Here is a 4,490-nt window from a genome sequence, read left to right on the forward strand (position 1 = left end):
ATGTTTTAGTGTACATTAGAAATTCAAGATGTTGATTTAGTGTTTTTTTTTTAATTTTATAAAAACACATAAATTATGTGTTATTCAATCATTGAGAAAGCTAGTGTATAAGTTATCTGCATTTAGCCTAAGGAACATGATTGAAAATTGGTTTTGAAAATCATTTCAAAATGCTTTTGAAAAATCTTGGTGAAGGCTATCTTTTAATAGGAATCACCATGGTATAGTTAGACATAAACTAGAGCAAAACTTTGAAGTTTTCAATGATTTCAAGTTTTGTGTCAATATTTGAAAATAAGAATTAGTTTGTAACGCCCGAAAATTCTCAAAATAATTATTAGAAATATCCTAGTATTTTTCCGGAATTTTAGGATATCTTTATAGCATTTTTAGAGAAACATAAAATAGCTTAAGCGGGAATCGAACCCGGGACCTATCGAGTCCGATAACCTTTAGATAGCTTTAGTAACCAAGTGAATCCAGCAGGGCCGTGCTGAAAGGAAAGGGGAACAATTATATTTATATTTGAGTCGGGCAGAATTACCCACTTAATATAAATAGGGAATTTAAGTGAGGAATTGTTATTTTTCTTAAACGAGAAAACTTTTCCCTCAAACCTCACCCGCCGACTCTCTCTCTTTCTCCCTCATCTCTCGGCGCAAACCTCAAGAAGACCTAGGGTTCCATCTTGAGGAGCGTAGGAGTACCTTCCGGCAACGACTCCGACACGAGGGCATTCCTCTCCACGAGAAGAGCACGTAGACGCAAGAGGATCGTCGAGGGAATCGTCTCCACCGGAAAACCTAGCGTTTAGATTTGTAAGAAACTTCGAGCAGGAGGTAAGAAACCCCTCACCTGCAGTATAAGTAGTTCTCGTGTGATTTCATGCTTTAGTTTAGTAGTATATGAATTTGTGACACATAGGTTGCGTAATAGCGCACGCCAAGTGTTCGAGAATATGTTCAGCACAGGAAAAAGGGCAACTTAGACGCTTTAATAGCTTAGCTAAATGCAATAGAGGCATTTATTTAGTGTATGCAGTTATGATAGCTTATATGGGACTACGGTCCAATGGGTGGGCTCCCACAGTCACCTCTAGGTTCAGACAACCTAGCTCTAGGTTCCGATAACCTAGAAATAGCAAGATAAGGAAAATTTAGCTATAACCAGTATTTTATTTTTAGCAGTTGCACTGTACTGGACTAGATGTCCATTGGGTTGGGCTCTCATAGTCGTCCCTAGGTTTAGATAACCTAGTAACCCTACTAGATTCTGGACTAGCTACCTCGGGTTTAGTTAGGGATGCACGCATAGCAAGTACATTTGCCGGGCCCATCAACAGCATGATTATGTATTTTAATCTATTATGATAAATAGCTTTCAAAAACTCACAAATCAGTGTGTGTGTACAGTTTAAATTCAGTTTTAGCTCAGTTTTAGTTTACCTCAGTTCATGCTTTAGCTTAGTTCTTTCTCATTGATACACGTGATAGTTCTATGATTAGTTTTGATTTCTATGTTTGGTATGATAGTATGCCATGTCATGCTCTAACATGTTCAGCATATATATTTTAACTACCATGTTTAAAAAGCATAATTTGCATCGTATGCATGTTTTGTGAGGTAGATGGCTTCTTACTAAGCTCCCGAGCTTATAGATATTTTCTTTTCCTTATACTGCAGATAAAGGTAAAGGAAAGATGGACTAGCGGAGGCTGGAGGACAATGCGATGAAGATGTGTGTGGACAGGAACTTGGAATAAAGATCCTTGGAGGAACTAGCAACCTTTAGAACTTAGTATTTTCTTATAGTATTACTTTTCTACATTTCTAGATATTTAAGTGTCCGAATTATGCAAGATATGCTTAGACGGTTAGTGGGCATGCTTAGAACACTAGTTGTTTGCTATTAGAATGTGTTCCAGTTATTTTAGAACTTATGTATGTGATCGTGGCACGAAACAGTGCTGAAATCAGAGCTTAGCTGCGAAATTAGAAACCCCAATTGATACACCAATCGATTGGAGGCCTTCAATCGATCAGCTGATCGATTGGGGAGTTTTCCTCGCGAACAGTAAGCTCCTGGATCGATCAGCTGATCGATCCGGTCGCGTTCCGTCGTGAACAGAGAGCCTTGGAATCGATCACTGGATCGATCAACAAACTTCTGTCGCGAACAGAGAGCTCTGGAATCGATTCTTGGATCGATTGACAAGTTTGGATCGATCAGCTGATCAATCCAGAATTTACCCCGTGTACAGTAGCAAGCTGAATCGATCAGTGGATCGATCAAACCACTCCAATCGATCCACCGATCGATTGGGAGGCCTGATAACAACTGGAAACCCCTTATTTCAGTCCTTGTTCATATGTGAAGTTTAGATTACTTCCTTTAGCATAGGAACAACATTCAAGATGTAGTTTAAATAGGAATTTCAGATCTAATAGTAACTAGCAGAAGAAATAGTAGTAGTTAACAAAATTTTGAATTAGTCCAGCTTTTCCGCACCTTAAAAATAGTTTAGCACAACATAATGTGACGGTCCGGCCTCGCAGCCTAGTTAGTAGGAGGTGGGTCGTTACAGACATAATGACCATGGTATAGTTAGACATAAACTAGAGCAAAACTTTGAAGTTTTCAATGATTTCAAGTTTTGTGTCAATATTTGAAAATAAGAATTAGTTTCTTAGAAAGATATTTTTCCATGATAGTATGTGGTATAAATAATGTCTATGTAAGATTTCATGAATTTTTTATAAACTTAGAATTATTTAAGAATTTCTAAAATTTGGCTAAAAGTTTATTTCAGAAATATCAGAAAGACAGCTTATGGATTGGGCATGTTCAATCGATCAATTGATAGATTGAACTAGGTTTTCTGCCAGCAGAAGCTCTTGAAATCGATCATGTGATTGATTGGCCCTGACTTGATCGATCAGTTGATCAATTCAAGTATTCTTTTTCATGAATAGAAGCTCGCATAATTGAACAATTGATCAATTGAGTGACTTTGATGGATTAAGTCCCAACTTTAAGCTATTGGAAAAGCTAATTTTGGCCACAATGGTCTGATTTTAGTCTAATAAGCCACATTTAGTCATGCTAACCATCCATAACCCTAATAAATTCATTTATAAACATTTAAGGGTGATTTTTTCTTGATGAAAACAAGAATAGAATAGTTAAAGAAGACTAACTTGAAGTTTAGGATGAGGTTTAGTTTCAAAGTCAAATTTTAAACCTCAAAACTTTAAATTTTGGGTTTCCTAAAGGTTTAGGAATTCCAAATCATTGTTGGTACAATGACAGAAGATTGGAGCATGTTTTGAGAGGGAGCTAATCCTTAAAAATATGTATTAGATTTTTTTAACAAGAAAACAATGGAAGGTTATAAACTTTCATTATAGTGAATGCTCAAGGTTGAGTATTGGAGAACAATGAAAGATTAGAAATCTTCATTGTGGTGTGTGAATACTCTAGGATGAGCATTGGATGATGGTTTGATGCTCAAGGGTTAACATTTAGAGACAATGAAGGGTATGAGACCTTCATTGTGATACTGTAAATAACAAGTAAGGTTGTGAATAACATGTGGATAACTCTTTAGGAGGAGAGTTTTTTATGTGTACAAAGGGGGAGAATGTAGTGTTTAAGTTAGGAAATCTTCATTATCCAAATTGAGAGATTACCCTCTTATTAAGGGGAGAATGAAGGAGACCCTCATTCATGCTTTGACATAAAGAAGAAGTTGAGGCTAGTGTGAGTCTAACTTAAACGTATTATCAAACATAAAAAAAGGGGAGATTGTAGGTGCAATTTACCCTAGGTCAAGATTGACTAGTTTGACTAAGCTTGAGTTTGCTCAAGCTTGAGTCTTGATATTTGAGTTTTAATATTTGATAATGTATGGAGATTGTAGGTGTAATTATTCATATGGGATATTGACGGGTCAAAGATTGACCAAAAGAGTCAAGTAAGTAAAAGTTGACCGGATAATTGACTGGGGAGTCCTAACTAGAGGTTAGGAAAGGGCAAGATCAATGGAAAGGTTGGAAGAAGAAGAAAATCTAAGTGAGTCAGTGTTGACCGAACACTTGGTGTGGAAAGTCCTAGTGAGTGAAGCCTGGTAGATTGGAAAGTCTAGGTGAGTAAAGTCAGGCAACTGAAAGTCCTGGTGAGTGAAGCCAGGTAGTTAGAAAGCCTTAGTGAGTTAAGCTAGGCAGTGAGAAAAGTCTTCGTGAGTAAAGCTAGGTGAAAAACCCTACCGAGTGAAGTCAGACAGTTAGATAGTCCTGGTGAGTGAAGTCAGGTAGTTGAAAAGCCCTAGTGAGTGAAACTAGGCAGTGAAAAAAGTCATGGTGAGTGAAGGTATGTGAAAAGTGTTGGTGCGATTAGCACTAACGGTCTAATCCAGGTTTTGATGAATGACAAAATAGGTTAAGTTAGTTTTGTTGTTGATCTAACACTCTGATCGAGTGTGCAGGAGAAG

This window comes from Zingiber officinale, chromosome 11A (genome assembly GCF_018446385.1).
Source record: "Zingiber officinale cultivar Zhangliang chromosome 11A, Zo_v1.1, whole genome shotgun sequence".
Classification (NCBI taxonomy): domain Eukaryota; kingdom Viridiplantae; phylum Streptophyta; class Magnoliopsida; order Zingiberales; family Zingiberaceae; genus Zingiber; species Zingiber officinale.